The sequence below is a fragment of the Odocoileus virginianus genome, chromosome 9, assembly GCF_023699985.2.
Source record: "Odocoileus virginianus isolate 20LAN1187 ecotype Illinois chromosome 9, Ovbor_1.2, whole genome shotgun sequence".
Classification (NCBI taxonomy): Eukaryota; Metazoa; Chordata; class Mammalia; order Artiodactyla; family Cervidae; genus Odocoileus; species Odocoileus virginianus.
The window spans coordinates 14,875,472-14,897,478 of NC_069682.1; the positions used below are offsets into that span (position 1 = coordinate 14,875,472).

General features: G+C 44.4%; 1 protein-coding gene and 1 pseudogene across 3 annotated transcripts in view; one reads left to right on the forward strand and one right to left on the reverse strand.

Moving 5' to 3' along the window:
• Positions 1 to 22,007, forward strand: part of CAMK1D (calcium/calmodulin dependent protein kinase ID) — a 389,654-nt gene that overhangs the window by 10,784 nt on the left and 356,863 nt on the right. The gene's annotated exons all lie outside the window — the stretch shown is intronic.
• LOC139036527 (male-enhanced antigen 1 pseudogene) lies at positions 11,958 to 12,751 on the reverse strand (annotated as a pseudogene).

Here is a 22,007-nt window from a genome sequence, read left to right on the forward strand (position 1 = left end):
TTCAGTAAAGCCTCAGACAGTCCCCAGTTTTCAAGTGATGTTCCTGACTGCCCCATACACGGGCTGTCCCCTCCTGCCAAGACCCATAGTGTTCTGGGGGAAAAGCAAGAAGGAAATGAAGCTGGGCTAAGCTGACAGGTCTGGTGGGGTGATGGGGATGGCAGACACCCCAGGGCCCATGCCCCCCACCGCCAGGGCTCTTCCCATTTCTTTAACCTTGATAAAAATGGCTGCTTGAAATTTGCCTTAAAACATTAGAAGATACAAATGCCTTGAAATAGGTTGAGAGATCAGTCATCTGTGATATAAGTGATTTTAAAGAAAGTACTTTTTCCTCCCACGCCAAACTGACAAGAACTAGCAGTTTGGCTGGAAGACTGGAGGAAAGTAGGTAATTGTGGTTTTGCACCTTTAGTTGAGTGGGGAGTGGGGAGTCACAAATGAGTTGCAAACTGGGAAATTGAAGGCCAAGAGTGGCAAGGTGGGAGAGACATCCTAGGCCCACTGACTGATAAAAAAACTAGGTCCTAGGAACTTCCCCGGCAGTCCAGGGGTTAAGACTCTGCACTTCCCCTGCAGGGGTCAATTCAGGGAAGTAAGATTTAAACCACACACACACACACACACACACACACACTAAGATTCAAGTCACACAAACACCCCCATAAGACAAAGAACAAAACCTGGGTCCTGGACTGGCCTGGGCCCTAAAAGGGATGCAACTGTGGTGCTGCCTCTGTGACCCCCCACCCCTCCTCCACCAGCACAGCCCCCGTTCCCAGGACCCCACCAGGACTGTTCACACTGTAATTTAGCCTCACGGGGCCTTGGCACTCAAGGCTTCTCTAGGCCTGAGTAGGGTCCTTACTCCCATGAGAGATTTCACTTTTCTTTGAAAATATGCCTTGAACAAGTACCACAACCAAAAGCTGAAAGTGAACTTTTGGGGCAGACCTTGTATAAAAGTTAGGGGCAGCCTGTATATGGCCATGATATATGGGGAGCTGCTGCTGGGGTCCTCTCTGCGGCCAGTATCGATGGAGTTTGTGGTTCTAATCATGATAAAAAGCTAATGTTGACTTTTTAAGGCCCTTTTGGCTCCTTTGACATCTGGGAAATAGAAGACCTTATATTTGCAGGTGTGTGTTTTTAAACTGTGGCTAAAAAATGCATAACCTAAAATTTAGCATCTTAATGGTTTTTAAGTGCACAGTCCAGTGGCATGAAGGACATTCACATTGTTGTGCAGCCATCAGCCTGTCTCCTCCACCTTCCCCATCTCAACCTTCTCATCTTCCCAAACTGAAGCTTTATCCCCGTTAAACACTCACTCCCCATTTCCCCTGCCTCCCACTCCCAGCAACCCCAATACTACTTTCTGTCTCTATGAATTCAACTACCCTAGGTCTCTCCTACAGGTGGAATCAGGTATTTTTTGTCATTTTGTGTCTAGCTTATTTTATTTATCATAAGGTCCTCAAAATTTATCCACATGGTAGCATGTGTCAGAATTGCCTTCCTTTTTAAGGCAAAATAGTCTTTGATTGTATGGCTAGACCACACTTTGTTTATCCATTCTTGAGGGACACTTGGAACTGCTTCCAGCTTTTGAGTTTTGTGAATAATGCTTTGTGAACATGGATGTACGGGTCCCTCCTCAAGTCCCTGCTTTCAATTCTTTTGGATCTTTCATTTCATACCCAGAAGTGGAATTGCTGGGTCATGTAGTAATTTATGTTTCAGTTTTTGAGGGACTCATGTATAGTTTTCCACAGCTCTGTGGTATTTTGTGGTTTGCAAAATGCTTTTACATTCATGATTCCTTCTGCATCCTGGGACAACCATGTAGTAGGGAGCAATCATGTGCTGCATCTTGCAGAAAAGAAAATGGAGGTTCAAGAGGTGAGATGACTCTGGAGAAAAGGTTGCTAAGTGGCAGGTGGAGATTGGAGCATCTTCTGACTCCCAGTTCAGTTCTCTTCCTCCCATGTCATGCTGCTTACAGGCTGGTTAGTGGAGGCCGTGGGAACAGATACCTCCGTGTTCTGTGGATGTGGTGTGGTTAGGACCCGTTGGAGCCTGTTGGGTGCTGGTCAACCAGCTCTGGCTTGCATCCCTGGACCACTTCAGGCTACCCCTGGTTCAACAACTGACTGCACAATTCTTGAATTAGGTTCTTCTGAGCATGTGTAAGTTGACTCAGCACAGTTCTGGAGGAAGCTGAGATCAGAAGTTCTGAGTTCAGTCCCGGCTCTGACATTTCCGAAGTGTGAATCCAGGACTTCCCTGGTGATCAAGTGGTTAAGACTCCGTGCTTCCCCTGCAGGAGGCAAGGGTTCAATCCCTAATTTGCAGAACTAAGATCCGACATGCTGTGTGTCATGGCCAAAGAGAGAAATACAGACCCTTGGTGTTATCCTCTCTATGTCTGGATTACCTTGTTTGTTAAATGTGGATGATGACACCTGTTTCCATCACAGCCTTGTTGTAAGTCTTGAGGAGGTAAGGTATGTGCAGCAAGGCTTTACACAAATAGAAGGTATTATTATGTTTTGAAGATTATAGCCTTAAAATAGTCATTTCTCATAAGTGTTTGTGTCATACATACTCTTTGGAACCTAGCTATCATCTTTTGGGCAGGGTTCCTAATAAGTTGGGCCATAATCAGCCTTAACTCTGAAACCATCAACACAAAACCCGAAGTTTCGTAATATATTTTATCTGGGCTGTTTAAGGTGTGTGGTGTTATTATTCTCAGTGTTTAAGTGATTGATACTGTCAGGAAATTCTTTAAAAATTATAAAAGAAACATGTCATCTTGGTAGAGAATTTAAAAATAAGGAAGAGTATAAGGAAGATGATGAGAATCATCAGCTAGTTGGCTGGATGAATCTTGGGTCTTCAGTCCCTCTAGTGGGCAGGGAGATCTCAACAGAGATTGGAGAGGTCAGCTGTCTGGGGTTGGGGTGGGGCTGTGGCTGTTCATCAGTTGATATGAAGATATTTCAGCATTTTACCAACTAGTCTGATTGAACCACTGCCTACAGGTTGAGTATTGGCTCTGGAAATAGGGGTGTTGGTCTTTTTTGAATGTGGTGGACGTCTGACTTTTTTTAGGGTGCCAGTGTTTTGTGTGAGTTTGGTGCTGGTGGTGATGGTATTGTTGGGATTATTGTCATGATTACGCTCTCTCCTCTCATCACCACCTGTAAACACTGGCGGAGTCATCAGTGGGACAGAACCAGATGCTAACAGGCTTCCAGTGGGCAAATTACCCATGCAGGGAGAAGGAGGTAAAAAATATTCATATCTGAGTGTGGCTGACTCCTGGGGTAGGGCACAGGAACCTAGATTCTCGGTCACTTCATGGCATGAAATAAGTACTGTTTGCTGTGGACTGAATGTTTATGTCACCCCAAATTCACGTGTTGAAATCTCACCCCTAGTATGATGGATTTAGGAGATGGATATTATCATGGTATCCTCAGGGCATATCCATGTGGTAGCATGTGTCAGAATTGCCTGCCTTGGGCCTGTGGGGGGTGATTAGGTCATGAGGGGGGAGCCCTCTTAAGTGGGATTGGAGCCCTTGTGAAAGAGACCCTAGAGAGCTCCTTTGTCCCCTTCGCCATAGAGGACACAGTGAGAAGGCAGCTACCTGCCCAACTAGGAAGTGGGCTCTTACCAGACACCAGACCTGCCAATGCCTACATCTTGAGCTTGAGGCCCTGCCTGGCTGGTCAGACTCCCAGGCAGGCGGGGTCCTCATGGGGCATGGATAGGGCAGCCTCTGCGTCTTCAGATCAGTGTGCTCTCCTCACCCCTTCCTTTCTTGAAGGAATTCTTGAACATATATTCCCTAACTGTGACCTCATCCTAGGACTGCAGGAATGGCCCGGGTAGATGCAGGGACCTCTAAAAAGCTTGGTTAACCCCAGAGGTCCTGAGAGCTGGGTGCCCTTCAGAAGCTCTCCAGGAATTTGGATTTTGGGGTCTATTTTGTGGACTCATAGCATGGCCAGGGGTTTGAGCCCTATCCCTGCCGAAAACTCCTGGATTCTTTGAATCATGAATAGACTGGGTCCCCTATGCCAGGTCTGTCCCATAGGGATGAAAGAAACTTGATCTGGTCCTGGGGCCAGAAGCCATCTGGAAATGTGCTTTCGTTTAGTCCCCTTGGTCAGGTTTCAGGTAGAACTTTGGAGAATGGTGAGACTGATTCTACAGTTTTTAAAAAATTAATCAGACTTTTGTTTTTTTATTTTTATTTATTTGACTTCATTGGGTCTTTGTTGCGGCATGCAGGATCTTTAGTTATAGCATGCAAACTCTTAGTTGTGGCATGTGGGATCCAGTTCCCTGACCAGGGATAGAACCCTGGGCCACCTGCATTGGGAGCATGGAGTCTTAGCCACTGGACCATCAGGGACATCCCCATCAGATATTTTAGACCAAGACTCTGCTCTGTGCCCGGCACTGTGAAAGTGTTGATAAGACAGAGTGTGGTTATTGTCCCTATGGAACTTTTGCGGGGGACACACATGCAATTATGCTTCAGCAATCAAGCTGCACTGGGGGGACGCAGTATGGAAGCTGCAGAGAGGGGCACCTCACCAGGATTGGGGCTCAGGGGTGGTGAGCTGGGCTGTTGCCTAAGAAAATTCCAGAAGTGGAACAGATCTAGCATTCTTCAGTATTTAATGAGCTCCTGCTTTAGCCAAAGAGAGTGCTGGCTTCTGTAAGACATAGGAAACATAGTTTTAATAATAATAATAGCAACCATTTACTGAGTACTTACCGGGTGCTGGGCACTGTGCCATCTGCAGTATTTTACATGAATTTTCACAGTAAATCTGCAGAGCAGTCCAGTAAAATAAGTTCCATTGTTATCACCATTTTAGAGGTGAGGCCACTGAACCCAGGAGTGGTTACATGACATGGTCAGGATCACACAGAACTATATGGAAGAATTGGGATTTGAACTTAGGTTATCTGTGGCCAAAGCCAGTGCACTTAACCATCGTTATACCAACACTATACCAACTTCATAGGCTGGTAAATTTGGTCCCCTGGTAGGCCCATGATGCAAAGCAGCACATGATGACATAAACATGGTGCAAAGTGTTTTAAGGCTTCCAAGGGAAGAAGGTCATTTTATCAGAAGTTATAGATGGAGATGGATCCTAAAAGCGGGTGACGGATGCATTTTCCTTGTCAGGCTTCTCCAGTGGCCCGTTTCCCAGATGGCAGCTGTGTGTCCATCTCACCAGTGGTGGTGAAGCGCTCCCTTATGGCTGATGCTGTACCAACTGGAGACTCAGGGCAGATGAGAGGGGTGGTCCCGGCTGTGTCCTCCAGATAGGCTGGACCTGCTCCATCCTCTGTGTCTTGCCTGTGTAGGTCCTCCTGCTGCCCTCGCTCCCAGTCAGTTCTCCAGGGTCTCAGGATCACTTGAGTTGGCTCTTTTCCACCAGGTTTCCCCAGACATGAGCAGCCCACTGTGGGCTTCTCTGCCTCTGTGCTTTCAGTCTTAGAATCCTACTGTTGAGGGTCAGCCGTTGCAGGTTTTTTTCCTTTGTGAGAGTTTTCTCCAGCTGGTGCACCTCAGAGGTGCTTGCTGGGGACATTCTCACCCACATGGTTTCCCTCCTGGGTGTTTCCCACAATGCCTTGCACCCTGAGTAATAGATGGAGAGTTTGTTTGGTTCAGTGTTGAAAATCCCAAGTAATAAAATTGTCTCCTTGGTCTCTTAGGAAGCTTGGTTTTCTAAATGTTTTCATTACTGACAGGCTCTTCCAAATGTTCTGCCCGTATTTTCTCCCTCTGGATTTCATCTTCACATCGTCACCACTTTCCACGTGTGGATTGCTCACTTGGTGGATTAGCTGCAGTGAATTTTTAATCTGTGGGGCTTTGCTTGCTTCCTCCCTTTGGCAGGCTGTTTCTCTTGGCCACTATCTGGCTGCGCTTAGAAGAAGAAAACGAGTTGTCAGGCTCCAAAGCATAGTCTTCCTCAATAGGAAGTCCGAAGCTAAACAGAAGTGATATTTGGACTATCACATCCTTCTATTTGTTGGGTGGCCATGGCTGGCTTTATTGTGTTAAATACCTCCACTTTCTATTATTTTCCTTCCTGGGATTTCCTCTCTCAAACACAGCTTGTTGCAGTCTTGAGGTACTCGTAGAAACAATGTTTAGTTGGCTTTTTTCACTCTTCCCTTTCCAGTCAGGCTTTTCATGATTTTATGACTTTTTTCCTGCATGCCAGTCTGTCCAGATCGAGGGGTGGTCCAGATGTAGTTATCAACTGTGCTACTTTTCTTTTGAAGATGTGGTGTCTGTAGAACTGATGGTGGGATGAGAAATTTCTGGGCAAGTATACTAGTCTTTTCGGATGTTCTTCGCTGAAAATTCAATAAACTCTTTGTCTCAACGTCCAAGATTCATTGACTCGGAGGTAAAAGTTTTCTTTGCTCTCAGTACCTGGGCCAAACCTCCTGAGTGCAAAAATGTGCAGTTTTTCTTTTACCAACACCTATTTTCTGAAAGGGGCTTCCCTGGTAGGTCAGTGTAAAGAACCTGCCTGCTCTTGCAGGAGACTTGGGTTTGATCTCTGGGTCAGAAAGATCCCCTTGAGAAGGAAATGGCAACCCACTCCAGTATTTTTGCCTGGAGAATTCCATGGTCAGAGGAGCCTGGCGGGCTACAGTCCATGGAGTTGCAAAAGAGTCAGACACGACTTAGTGACTAAACAACAACATTTTCTGAGAATACAACAAGGTTTTCTGAGAAGGTTGGCAGGGCTGGTGTCACTGAGAAGGTGTGGAAGTAACTTTTAAAAAGCCTAATAATGGCCGCCAATATTTGAATATCTGCTGGGGTCCTTCACTGGTCACTTGAAGGGTCATTTAATCTGCCAATAACCCCGTGAATTAAGTACTGTTTGACAGTTGAGGAGACCTGATTGGCCCCAGGACACAAGATTTGTAAGTCATAGGACAGTGATTTCGATCTGGTAATATCTGAAGAAGCTCCTGGAAGGCTGTGCCCAGCTAATAGCTGTGCTACTGAGGTGAAGCAGGCCTCCCTGGGGTGTGTCCGGGCATGGTCCTGGGGGCTGTGAGAGGAAACCTGTGCGCTTGTGTGTTTTAACTGTTGTCACAGAATCTCCAGAACATCCCCACTGCCACCCTCTCTGCTGGCCCATCAGAGCCTTGCTCTGGAACTGGGAAGTTGGATTATCTTTAGTCTGCAGGTAAGGATGCTGCCACTTGGAATTCATGACCTTGCTCGGGCTGGTCAGAAGCCTCTGTGCTGAGAGAGAAATGGGCTTCATCAAATGTTACAGGCTGAGGATAGATTTTGTTATCGCCTGGCTATTTCCAGACTGGCAAAATGAAGAAAGTCATATTGAAAACATCGAGAGAACCCTGAGATTTTAAATCAGTCTATTTGCAAAAAAAGAAAACAAAACCAGAGTTCCCACCTCAGGGCTCTGGCAAACAAAATGTTGTTTTGGAACTTAAAAAAATACACATCATTTATAGCGTAGGTATCCATTAGCAAAAGGTCATGGAAAATACAGGCAGATAGCCAGAAACTCAGACCATGTCTGGTTTATTTTCTCAGATGGCTAAAACACATACAGGAGCATGATCTCTATCCCCTGCTCTTCTTATGAGCTGGCGTTGAGTTGGTTCTTAGTGGCAGTTAAGTGACAAGGGGTCAGATATTCTGGACTCCCAGTTCAGAAGGTTTTTTTTTTTTTTTCCTCACTGAAGGTTTTTTTTAAATTGTTGATGTTTTGTTCATACTAATAATTAGTTTTCCTATTGCAGTGTATTGTAAGTGCTTTTCAAAAATGTATTAGATAAGATTTATTTTTTCTTGGGGCTTGTTAATTAAAAAATGACTATTAGTTGTGCAATAAAGACCTCATCATATATGATAGCCCTTAAATGGTTTCTTTATATTTTTATTAATTGGAAAGCACCAGCAGAGAGCCAATAGGAATATTAAAGATGCTGAACACCGGCTCTGTTAAGACAGACATACCAGCATGATATGCCACATTACTCATTGTTTCTCTTCAGGATACGTTTTCAAATCTGTTTCTCGAATGATTTATATGCAAGATGACCTCTTCCTGCTGTCACAGGCAACTTCTTAGCATAAGAAGCAGTTAACATGGGATCTCGTGTTGGGTTCACATCCAGAGGTGTTAGGAGCCAAACTGTGTATCATTCCAGTTTGAGATTCCGATGTTGCACGTGGTTAATTTTGGAGAAAGCATCTGACACCTGTAGCTGAGCTCGCAGACCAGTTCATACTCTTTTTGGCCTCATTCCTCTGGAGTCCAGGGTCACCTCTGGGGCCCTGAACTCCCATCCCTCCTGGAACCAACATCCTGGGGGTGCCAAGCTTCATAGTCACGCGGGGCCCTCTGCTCAGAGAGCCCCAGGCTTCTTTCAATGAGCTTTTCCCGCTGTCTTGAGATTCTTAAAATTTTTTGGACAAGGATTGGCCCCCTCCCCCACCACAACCATTTTCTTTTGGTGCTGGGTTCTGCATCAGACATAGCTGGTCTGATCCCTCATAGTTATAAAACTTTCCTGTCCTCTCCTTTCAGCCTAATATCCAAGATCTTTTACTGATTGATTAAAATTTTCTTAGGGCTAGTTGTTAAAGTTTATCGAACACTAAAGTTCTTTGGTTTCTTGGGAAAGTCTTGTATGGTGATATACTGGGTAGTGAACATGACCTGGGTATGGGCGTCTGGGCAGATGGCTCAGTGGTAAAGAATCTGCCAACAGTGCAGGAGACTGTGGTTCAATTCCTGGGTCAGGAAGATCCCTGGAGGAGGAAGTGGCAACTCACTCCAGTATTCTTGCCTGGAAAATCCCCATGGACACAGGAGCCTGTTGGGCTACAGTTCATGGGGTTGCACAGAGTCAGACATGACTGACTAAACAGCGGTAGCATGGGCATTCATTTTTTAGTATAAAAAATCTCTGAGGCACTGCTTTGCAAAAATTTGTGGTGCTCCTAGCATGTTGTGGTCTGCTAGCTGTCTTGATATTATTAAGGATCTCGTAAGGAGGTCGTGATCTGTGGATGGGCATACAGCATTATCTGCCCAGCTCACCGGCTCACCAGCCGTGTGTGTGTGTGTGTGTATTGTGCTGAGCCTATATTTATTATTCATAAAATGGGGATAATAATGGCCCACATTGTATAGAATTTCTTTGAGGTTTTGATGAGATGACTTAAGTACTTTTTTTTTTATTTGCTTAATGTCTGGTATATACCAAGTGCTCAGAAACTGTTAGCTGACATCACTTCATTTGGGGCCAGTTTTTGCCACTCCGATTCATGGCCAAATGTTACCTCCAATTCTTGGTTAGAGATTGTTCAAAACAATGTGTCATCAAGTAGATGGGTCAGTGTAAATCCTTTAAGAGAATTTGAAAAAAATGGATGCCATTCCCTACATATGAAGGGCAGGGGTTGCTAAGTTTCCTGGAAATTGATAAGCCAGAGTATCAAGAAATATATTTTCAAATTGAAAAGAGGTAAGAATGCAGCTCATATACACACAGACACACAGGCAAGTCTACCAAATTATAGACCCTGTGGATACAAAATGAAAAAGTCACATACACACTACTGTATATAAATAATCAACACAGTCATACTGTATAGCTCAAGGGACTCTACTCAGTATTATGTAATACTTTATATGGGAAAAGAATCTGAAGAAGAGTGGCTGTATGTATATGTATACCTGATTCACTGTGCTCTACAACTGAAACTGACACAGCATTGTAAATCAACTGTATTCCAGTATAAAATAAAAATAGAAAACCAAAATGAAACACTCACAATCAATTCTCTTTTCAAGGAGGAATTAGAAGGGACCCTTTAATGCTATTTGCTACATGGATCCTCAGAACTTGAAGAAGGGAGGCATTTGTGCCTGAGGTTTTTCTCTCATGTACCTGCAGGGTCCTAGGGCTCTGGTTGCAAGACATGATGGGAGGAGGTGGACATGATAATAAATGTGTTTGGCCTCGATAACTTTAATTTTTTACAGAAGGTGGGATGGAAACAGGGTTAAGAGACGGGTGAGGCAGCTCTGATTTCAGGGTTTTGGATGAACTCCTCCTTCCTTGGATCGGAATCCTGCAGAACACAAACTGTGATACCATTCCAGCTTCTGATTAAATGGATACACAATTTCAAACATGAGCTAACATGTTTGCTTTAAGGCTTCAGTCACACTTGTCACCTCTTTTATGTAATAATGATTCAGTTTGACAACAGAAAGGAGGCCAAAAAAATCCTTCCTTCTGTGAAGCAGATAAGATAATGGCACATCTGCTCTCATGTGATTGCTGCTCTTGTAACATGGATTGATTCTTGCACCTGTATCAACGTATTCTAAGGGAGCATTCCTCAATTAATTGAAGGCTCACATTGTCAGTAGTGATAGAATTGGCTAGTTGTGCATTTACCCATCTCTTGTGATTAAAATGAGTGGTTTGAGGTTCCAATGAAAACAAAACTAGGTGCCACCTGTGTTAGTGGTGGTGCATCTTCTGAATTTTGCCTATTTTGATTTTGCTGAAAGCCTTCCTTTCCCCATTAGACTTAAAGAAAGAAAAAGGAGATGGAAGTGAAAAGAACTGGCTGTGCCTCTAAAATAGTTGTAAAAGGAGGTCAGGTTTGTAGAGATGTGGAGCACTCACAATGGGCCAGGTGCTTTATGGAGTCACAGAATTAACACTGCCTTCTTCCTGGTGTACGCACAGCTGGACTTGGCTAAATGTGATGAAAATCTGGGCCCTCAAGGAGAGGTCTGGGGTAGCGTTTCTTCAGTGGCTGGTCAGAAGAACTAGAACAGCATGAAGTTTTCTTGTGGATCACATCATCCCTTGGGTAGCCAGGCCCAGCCCAGGGTTGTGTCCTGCAGGCTTCACGTGGCCGGGGCAGATGCACAGACATCTTGGATTTTCGAGCTTCAACACCTTGACTCTGGAGAGGGCCTGACGAACGTCTGGTTCATTGATCAGGTTGAGAAAAGAGAGGCTCGGGTCAGCTGGGGGCCTTCTCCAGGGCCACACAGCGAGGGGCGGTGGCTCCAGTGCTCTGTGATCCCGGCGCTTCTGTACATTGTGCACTGGGGCTCTTTATATGTTTGCACTGGAATTCCAGATGCTAAACTTCTTTATGGGAGAGAAATGCATGTACGTTCTTCAGCGAAATGAATAAAAATCAATCTTCCTTCTTGTCCTACTTCTGATTCATTATCCAGATCTCAGGGAGGCCCAGGAGTATAGTAGTCGGAGGCTCCTGTCTCTGGCTGTGGTGAGAAGTAAGTGGCCTAACATATAAAGTCTTTGGCCAGCTCCTGCCACAGAGCAAGTGCTCAGCCAATGCCAAGTCTTCCTGTCGAAAGCTGCGTGACTTGAGTGAGCAGTGCATTGGGGCCTGGATGGAGTTTTTAGTGCTTTATGACCATGTGGCCTTCAGCCTGGCTGTGTGCCTAAGGGGGCCGACTTTATTTCAGGAAAACATGTGGAGGAGGAGCCTCTGTTTGCTAGATTATTGTTGGATTTATTTCTCTCATTGTCTGATGATTTTTAGTTGTTGATGAATGGTTTTCTGTTGGATTTATTTCTCTCATTGCCTGATGATTTTTGGTTGTTGATGAATGGTTTTCTGTGGTTGATGTTACTAATTATGAGACAATCCTGTGCCCGTGTGTGTATGTGTGTGCTAGTTGCATATGTTAGGCGTCCCCCCCCCGCCCCCAACACCTATTTATTTCCTTGTTTGTGTCGATGCTGGGCAGGTCCTCATTTGTCCCTTTAAGGTACCCTGGAGGGATGAGGGTCTGGGGAGGGTCAGACCCAGGTTCCAAGGGCACAGGCTTTTGGCTGTGTACATAAGGGTGCTTTATTCTCCACAGAGTGATACATGCTAAGGTGGGTTGGGCTCGGGCCGGTGTCCCCATATGTACAGAACTGAATAGAGTGGGTCTCTGAGAAGAAGTCTGATTTGCCTTGATGTGGAGGGGAGCTGGGGAGGATGGAGATGGATGTGACAACCAGGATATGTTCAGTCCTGTGCTGGTTCTGGCCTGGAATGCAGGGGGTTACGGCAGCTCTCAGGGTGGTCACTTCCAGGCAGGGGCAGCCTGCCAGGCTTGGAGGGCCTTCTGTACCACATCTTCCCACTGGGCATCTGATATCTCGAGAGCCCAGGCAGGAACCCCTGGCGCAGGCAGGCTTAAGCCAGCCATCGTCCTTTTCACCAGCTCTACATGTTCTGGGTCCATGGGAACAGAGCTGTGGCTGTTCAATGCTGTAGCTCCCTGCTCATCTTCATCTTCACTTTCTAGTGGTGGGTCTGGCAAATGAAGCCCCAGGGCCTGGATCCGATCCTGGATATCAGCAACTACATCTTCTCCATCCCCCACTGGTGCTGGTTCCACCTCCTCCTGTTCAGGATCTTGGTTCAGAGGCTGGTAGGAGTAGCCAGCTGGTCCTGCCCCTGTTTGCTCTTGTTCTTCTTCTGGTTCTCACTGCTCCAATCCCCAGTGCCTTCCGTGGGGCCCTGATGTGGCCCGAGTTCCTCAGTCTGATTGGGGAAGATGCGTTCAGGACCCACGGTGTCTTCCCCTAGAACTGCTGCTGCCGTTGGGCAGGGGCCGCTCAGAGCCCGCGACCGAACCCCATGGTAGGCATTTTATCCTGGTTTAATTGTCTTGTGTTGTCTTCTGAAAAGTTCCTGGCTCAGCTAAGCCCAGCACCTGGACTGCGGGAGGTGACCTGGCTGAGACTGTGGAGTGGGTACAAGCTGGGTACTTGGGATTAGTTCTTAGCAACTGCTCCCCAGTGGACAGAGTCCCTCGCCCTCATTTTTTCCCTACTTGTCAACATGCTGAGCTTTTTGTGTTGGGAACTGTTGTCAAGTGCCTACAGTTTTCACAGCTAGAATCTCAAGCTTTCAAAGAAGACAGAGCGAACCTGTCTGAATTGATTAGCACCACAGCCTGAGTTTTCTGAAGCTCGTGGCATGGCGTCCAGGAGCAGCCTGGGTTCCCCTTCACGGTGCTGGCCTGTCCTTATTAGCCTGTTAATTGGACAGTTTCAGACGTGCCGGTTAGCTTGGATCGGGAAGGTGCTAACACGGGAGAAGGGAAGGATTTGGCAGTGCCATCGCTAGTTTTCAGAGTGTAGACTCAACCTTTTGGGGAACTTGGGGATACATATGAGAGGAAAGGTATCACTTCTTTTCCTCTGTTCCCCCTTTAAGGAAAACCAGCAAACAGCAGTTGCCTAAACTCACATTTGGAATTTATTAATTTTGTTCTTTAGTTGCTAAATCGTGCCTCTTTGCGATCCTATGAATTGCAACACGCCAGGCTTCCCTGTCCTTCATTATCTCTTCGAGTTTGTTTAATACTCATGTACATTGAGTCAGTGATGCCACCCAACCATCTCACCCTCTGTTACCCTCTTCTCCTCCTGCACTCAATCTTGCACCAATACTTTGGCTACCTAATGTGAAGAGCTTACTGATTGGAAAAGACCCTCATGCTCGAGAAGACTTATTAGTGAAAACCATGTTTTAGGAAGGGTGCCAGGTCCCTCACTGAAGAGTCAGCCCAGTATCCCACCCCCTTTATCTCTACTAGACTGTGTAACGATCATGCATGCCACATCCTTATGGTGTGGATTGCCTTCATTCATACCAGCTTCTAAGCTACTTGTGGATGAACTCGACACCTTTTTCAGTCCCTGAGACAGGATGTTGCATATGAAATACTTTGAAAGGAAAGATGTACCTGTCTTCCTTGGTGGCTCAGACGGTAAAGAATCCGCCTGCAATATGGAAGACCTGGGTTCAATCCCTGGGTTGGGAAGATCCCCTGGAGAAGGGAATGGCTACCCACTCCAGTATTCTGGCCTGGATAATTCCATGGACTGTATAGTCTATGGGGTTGCAAAGAATTGACATGACTGAGCAACTTTCACTTCACTTCACTTCACCTGTCTGTCTACTGTAATACTGAGAGACGAACAACAGTAGTATTGTTGAGAAGGATTTTTCAGCCACAGAAGTTTGAAAACCAGAAATTAGAATGGATTGGATTATTCCATTTCCTGAACAGTTTAATTAAGAAACACTACTACTACCACTAGTAATAATGGCACCTACTGTTTTCCAGGTGCTTTATGAGTAATGTCATGTTATCTTCACAATCTCCCTGCAGAAAAGTTTTTGTTCTTAAAAAATTCTTCGTAGTCAGCACAGAGAGGATAAGTATCTTGCCCAAAATGTAAAGCTAAGAATTGAAAGATCTGGAATTTGAGTCCAGGTCCTTTAAAGTCCAGCTGTTTTCCCCCCGTACCTCTGTCTATTAGCCAAGTGTCTATGGCTAACCAAGATGTTGCTCTCATGTAATTTGTTTAGGGGTCAAACTGGGTAATCTAGGTTTCAGGGTGACGTTTTTAATCTGAAGTATTTGGTATGACTAAATAATCAAATTAAGTAACTGTCAAATCCCTCTTTGTTCAGGGATTTACAGATTTAAATACAATTAGAATAGATCTTTCCAAGTGCCTTTTTTTTTAGCCTTTTGTGGTAGAACTAATTTTGGTGAGCAGCAGAATGAGAACTCAGGGAACATTCAAGCAAGGAAATTGACACAGTTTCAGAACATGTTCAGAATAAAGTCTTCCTTTCTACAGGGAATTGAGTGGCTGACAACTCCAGGAAACATCAAATTGACTTTAACTTCATGCCCACTGCTTGGGCTTTATATTAGCATGTGTTTATTTCACCAGACACAAGTGTTGAATTTCATTAAATCTGTCCATTTCAAGTCTCCTTTAACTTGAGAATTACTTGAGATTTTCTTTTATTATGTCACTGTCCTTTTCCTACCTAGTACAAGTACAGAGAATGTTGGAATATGTTTAGGGAAATAAATATTGAAGATGTTGCATATTAGGAAGTGGATGTATCTAGTATCTCTTATGAATGGGTGTTATACTGAAATAGCCGTTTTATTTTGGCTACACAAATACATTTAAAGATTATGCACTCAGAACTAGCATCATACTTAGTGGTAAGAGAATGAAAGCTTTCCTCTCGATCAGGAACAAAGCAAGGATGTTTGCCCTTGCCACTTCCATTTAACTCTGCACTGGAGGCTCTAGCCAGGACAGTTAGGCAAGAAAAAGAAATAAAAGACATCCAATTGTAATGGAAGAAGTAGCTCTGTCTTGATTTGCAGATGATATGATCTTGTAGAGGGCAGACCCTTGCATGTATGTATGCTAAGTTGCATCAGTCATGTCTGATTTTGTGACCCTATGGACTGTAGCCCGCCAGACTTCTCTGTCCATGGGATTCTCCAGGCAAGAATATGGAGTGAGTTGCCATGCCCTCCTCCAGGGAATCTTCCTGACCCCAGGGATCAAACCCATGTCTCTTACATTTCCTGCATTGGAAGGCAGGTTCTTTACCACTAGTGCCACCTGGGAAGCGCAGGCAAGCCCTTAGGAATCCACTAAAAATCTAGTAGAACTAATATGTGAGTTCACCATGGTTGTAGGATACAAGATCAATATATGGAAATAATTGTATATATGTATTGTGGCAATGAATAATCTGAAAAGGAAATTAAGAAACCAATTCCATTTATAGTAGCATCAAAAGGAATAAAATAGGAATAAATTTATTATACTAAAGAAGTAGAAGACTCATATGCTGCAGATTAAGAAATATTAAAAGAAATGAACAAAGAGGACATAAATAAATGGAAGGACATCCTGTATTAATGGATTGGAAGACTTAATGGTGCTCTGATAGCAGAAGTCCCCAAATTTATCTACCGATTCAACATAGTATCTATCAAAATGTCAGCCCAGCTTTTTTGCAGAAATTGACAAGCTGATCCTAAAATTCATATAGAAATGTAAAGGACCTAAACTGGCCAAGACAATCTTAAAAGAATGATCTTGGAATATGTACATTTCTTAACTTTAGAATTTACTGCAAAGATACAATAACCAAGACAGTGTGTTACTGGCATAAATTATGACAGGCATATGTAGATTGATGAACTAGAATTAAGAGTCCAGAAGGAAACCCTCACATTTATAGTCTATTGACTTTTGACACAGGTGCTAAGACAACTTTATAGAGCAAAGAATAGTCTTCTCAACAAATAGCATTGGGATAACTGGATACCACATGCAAAAGAATGAGTTTAGATGGTTCCCTCATACCATATACAAAATTAACTTAAAATGGATCCATGACCTAAATATCAGAGCTAAAGCTATGTTAAAAGCTTAGAAGGAAACATAGGTGTATATCTTCATGATTTGGAGTAAGCAATATTTTTTTAGGAAACAGAAGCACAGGCAACAAAAGGAAAAAAATAGATAAATTGCACTTTAGCAAAATTAAAACATTTGTGCTTTCAGATGGTAAAAAGACAACCCAAAGTGTGGGAGATTTTATTTTGCAAATCTGATGATGTATTTTTGTCTAAAATATATTTTAAAATGCAACTCAGTAATGAAAAGACAATCCAGTTAAAAAGAGGCAAGAAATATGAATAGACATGTCTCCAGAGAAGATATGCAAATGGCCAGTAAGCACATGAAAAGCTCAGCATCATTAGCTATCAGGAAAATGCAAATCAAAACCACAGTGAGATAACCACTTCACGCCCACTAGGATGACTGTAATGAAAAGACAAATGATAACAAGTGTTGGTGAAGATGTAGAGTTTGGGACCTTCCTACAGTGCTGGTGGGAATGCAGAGTGGCGTAGCTGCTTTGGAAAACAGGATGGCAGTTCCTTAAAAGGTTAAAATAGAGTTGCCATGTAAGCCAGCCCTTTTACTCCTGGATGTATATCCAAGAATGATGAAAACATGTGACCACACAAAAACTTGTACATGAGCGTTCATAGCAGCATTATTCATAAAAAATATTCACATTTCCCAAAGAGGAAGTAACCTGAAGGTTCATCAGTTAATGAATGGGTAAAGGAAATGTAGTATATCCATGGAAGTGAAAGTGTTAGTCGCTCAGTTGTGTCTGACTTTTTGCGACCCCATGGACTGTAGCCTGCCAGGCCCTTCTGTCCATGCACTTCTCCAGGCAAGGACACCGGAGTGGGTTGCCATCCCTTCTTCAGGGGATCTTCCCTATCCAGGGACTGAACCTGGATCTCCGGCTTTGCAGGCAGATTCTTTACCGTCTGAGCCACTAGAGAAGTCCAGTATGTGTGTGTGTGTGTAGTATATCCATACAGTGATACAATATTTGGCCATTAAAAAGGAATGAAGTACTGATACATGTTACAGTAAGGTCGAACCTTGAGAATGTTAGACCAGTCACAAAAACTACATATTGTATGATTTCATTTATGTGAAATTTCCAGGATAGACAAATCTGTAGAGACAAGGCAGATTAGTGATTGCCTAGGACTAGGGGTGGGAGGACTTGAAGGGAAATGGAGAATGACTGCTATGGGCTTGAGATTTTTTTGGGGGGCTGATTAAAAAATTCCCAAATTGATTGTGGTGATCATTGTGCAATTCTGTAAGTATTCTCAAACCATTGGATTGTATACTTATAAGTTGGTGAATTGTGAATTATAGTTCAATAAAGATTTTACCAGACTTCCCTGTGGCTCAGATGGTAAAGAATCCACTTCTAATACGGGAGACTTGGGTTTGACTTCTGGGTCGGGAAGATCCCCTGGAGGAGGGCATGGCAACCCACTCCAGTATTCTTGCCTGGAGAATCCCATGGACAGAGGAGCCTGGAGGACTGCAGTCCATGGTGCAAAGAGTCAGACACGACTGAGTGACTAACTACACAGAACAAATATTTTACAAAAAAGAAATCTATTTACTTGTCTATCGTCCATCTGCTAGTGTTTCCTATAGTAATTGATTTCCTATAATAAGTTGGAAACAGCTCATTAAATGAAACAAAATTTACAAAATAAACCATGACACATCGATAGATTGCAACACACTGCAGACTTTAACTCAAGAAGCAGAATATCATTTAAGGGCGTGGATAAATGATATACTGTTTAATGTGAAAAATAAGTTATCAAGTAACATCTGGATTTTGTGAAAGAGCATTTGTAATTATATGCTTAGGGAGAGAGCCCAAAGTAGCTACGTCAACTATAGCGAGAGTGTCATCTTTGGGTGTGGAAATGACAACTTTAATTTTCTTCTTCTTGCCTTGCTATATTTCCTAGATTTTCTATGCTAATCAGATGTTAGTTATCAGAAAAAGAAATTTTATGTACAACTTTCATATAAAAGACTGGTTTAATACTTTAATGAAATAAGGAAAAAGATAACCTTACCCCCACATATTTCACTTTACAATTATTACCATATTTAGAATAATACATTCTTTCATGTTTTGACATACACAGAGAAACACACCCTGTAAACATATGATAGCTTTTATGAGAACTTGAAAACATATATACAGATGCTGTAACCTCTTACTAAAAGTTACAAGTATGTATCTTCCTATGTCATATAGTTGCTCAGTAAATTCCAGCTATCTTTGTTGGAACGTTAAGTTCTGAAATACTTTATTCATTACAATCACTGGGCCATAAAACCACCTCTCATTCACACCTGCCTCCCTCCGTTCTCGTAACAAGCACTTTCATAGTGAGTGAGTCAGTGGAGTCTCCTCAGGGAGAGAAGAAGCCTCAGGTACTTCCTTTCCTGTTTCTCTCCAGAGCATCCCTCCTTTCTGTAGGCCCCTGCCACTTAGCATCCCACCTGGGACCGGTGCTCCGTGTGGCTGGAAGCAGTTCTTGGAGCAGCGATTCTCGGGAGATGCCCACTTTCCAGTGATGTCTTTTTACAATGGCTCCTTCTCGGATATTCTGGGAGACTGTTCTGGGGCACTGGGTTGTTTTCCCTTTTCTTTGGGAAGAGACTTCTAAACCGTCCTGGTGATGGTAGACGCTTATGTGCGTCAGCCTTGAAACTTACAAGCTTTGTCACTTTCCACTTTTTCCCTAGACTCCAGCTTCCAGGTCTTTTGTCTGCAAATAAATGGTGTCAAGTAAAACTGGGTAAAAGCAGAGGAGAAGAAAGCCCTGGGATATTCTGGGGTGCCTTCTTTCCCCAGGAAGCATTTTTGGCAGCCTCTGTATTTGTGTCTCTGCTGTGTGCTCTTCGGAGGCCCAAGAAAAGGGACCAGCCTGCTAATTGCAGAGGTTAAAAGCAAAAATTAGAACTCATCTCATCTAACAAGCCTCTTGAATTAATACGCTGTGAAAAATGCATGCTTGCAAGGCTTCTGAGGGGCTTATCACCAGCTCTGGGATTGCCCAGGGCTAGAGGTTCCAACAATTTTCCGATAAGCTGTGCCAGCGTGGAGGTCTGTCTGCTGTGCACAGGAGAACCTCACGCCTGAGGAAGTCCCAAGCTCTGGCATGAATGGAGTGTATTACCATGCTCCTAGGCTCTCCTGAAAACTGTTGTTGGAAGAAAATGCGTAATGAGCCCCAAGGAAGGTGAGCATTGCGTTGCCAATTGCAGAGATTTTCATTAAGTCGACGTAATTTACATGCCAGGGAGACCCGGCTGCATTTCCACCAAAGGGGCTTCTGGTCTGTGTGGTTTCCTTCTGTAGGATCTGGCCGAGGAGGCAAGATGATCTGGCTGGAGAAGGGGCCCTTATTCATTGCATTCAGCTCCCACGCTGACAATTGCATCACTCACTGTGTGGTCCTGGAGCGAGTTGAAGCTTTGGGTCGAAGGGAGGCTGCCGCATGCGTGTTTCATGTCACATCAGCCCTGGTTGTGTGCTTAGACTTCCAGCTACATTCTGCCCGCTACTCTGAGGACAGGCTCTTTGAGATCTGGAGAAATGTCCTGATACTGCTCACCTGGGGAGGGTGTGGCCAGAGGCGCCTTCCTCAGGCTTCTCCAAGAGATGCTGAGCGTGACAGACCCAGCTTTGCCCGGCACCACGAAGCAGCCGCCAAGTGGCTTCATCCACACCCGAGTGGGAACGTGACCTAGTTACTATGCCTTCCAGTGCTTTGGCACAGTAACCAGACCTCCCTTCCTCCCCTCCCCACTGCAAGAATCATTCTGCTGAGCCTCTTGGAGGCTGGAGGGCCAGTTTTAGTAACATGCCCTTTCCTGGTCGGCTCCTGTCCAGTTATTTTGGGTGAGTGTTAATGGCCGTGAGTTTGAAAGTTTTATTTATAAGGAAACTGTCCTTCTTGACCCTGGAGTCCTTGTCAACTGTTATTCTGTCTGAAGCCCTTTCCTTCTTGGGGAAGATCCCGAGAGCACAGTGGTCACAAAATCTTTGTGGCTTTCAATTGTCCCCTCTGGTCTGCTTTTTTTCAATGCTTTCCATGTGGAGTGGAGCCAAGGGTGGGGGGTGAATTCAGCATCTGCATTGGTGCCGGGTGAGGAGGACCCAGTGAGGAGGACCTGTTTCTTATAGGTTTTTTTTTTTAAATCTTTTGGCCATACCCCAGCAGTATGTGGGCTCTTAGTTCCCTGAGCACGGGTTGAACCCAGGCCCCCTTCATTGGCAGCTTGGAGTCTTTACCACTAGACTGCTAGGAAAGTCCCTCTTGCAGATGATTTTAACACTGGCCGTGGGATGCACCCTGCTGAGGTCCATGGTGACTTGACCTTGGGGGAAGTGCGTGGTGGTTCTGAATGGGATTTGATTTTGAGTCACTGGGGTAACCAATAGATTGCTTTGGCTTTTCTGGAGGAAAGATACATAGTGTTTACACTATCCATGACTTTTTATAAAGCACATGGCCTGTCCATTTTCAAAGCGATGCAGAATTTTTGTAGCCCTCCTTCTAGTGATTTGCAGCAAGGAGCTGGAGAACCATGAAGTGATTCAGCCTCTGTTTTACTCCCCAGTGGAAAAGATTTCTCTGATAAAGTAGAATTCTAGAGTTAAAAGGGACTTGGCAGAGATACAGCTTATCCCCATGTTTTGTCGAGGAAGAAAAAACCCGGCACAGAAAAGGGAACCCTGTCTCTCGGGAACACACAACTAGTCAGGAACAGAACAGAGACCAACATGCAGGAATGAAATGGGTAAGAGGGCAGGGCCAGGGCCATCACGCCTCCAGAAGTGCTTCTGAAGACTCACATATTAACAGTCTCTTTGTCCTTTGACACTCAGGTTACATGAGAGCAAGAACATCTTGTCCAGTATGTAAGTGACACGTCAGGAAACAGAAATCCAGAGGGGTTAAGTGACTTCCCCAAGGTCACACAGCCAGTGAGCTGCTGATCCTGGTCTGACATGCGGGTCCAGCGTTACCATCTGGGTGGTCCTTCCAGCCCATAGATTCTGAATGGACTCAGTGTATGTGACAATGGAATGCTGTAGTATGTAATGCTGGTTTTGTATTAAATTGATGGGGTTCGGTTGGGGCTCAAAATCTGGCCTTGAGATGGAGGGGATGATTCAGAGTCGGTTCTGGCTGCCTCCAGGTGGGTGGGTTGAGCTGTCACTCTCTTCTTAGAGTGAGGAAGCCCTGTTCTCAGGGGTGTGCCAAGAAGTCTCAGTCTTTGACTGTCGTGGGTAGAGGGGTTGGGGGAGGGTGAGATTTGACTTCTGTTCTAGGTCAGATTTCTGCCTGGATTCTTGTTATTCTCAATACAGAATCGAATACGTGAACTTAAAGCCCTGGGGACAAGTTGTAGGTTTGCCTTCCCCTGATTAAATCGGAATCACTGTGTAAATGAACTTTCCAGAGGATTGTCTTTGGGAATTCCTAAAGCAGTCTTAGGTCTGGTAACGCATATAAAGAAAATGCATCAAGCGGGCCTTCTTAGAAGCTTATTTTCTATTCAGGGTTTCCACAGGAAGGCAATTTCAGCCCAGCTGGGATTACCGGTGCTTTCGTATTTTTAATTCTTTTGCCAGTTTTCCA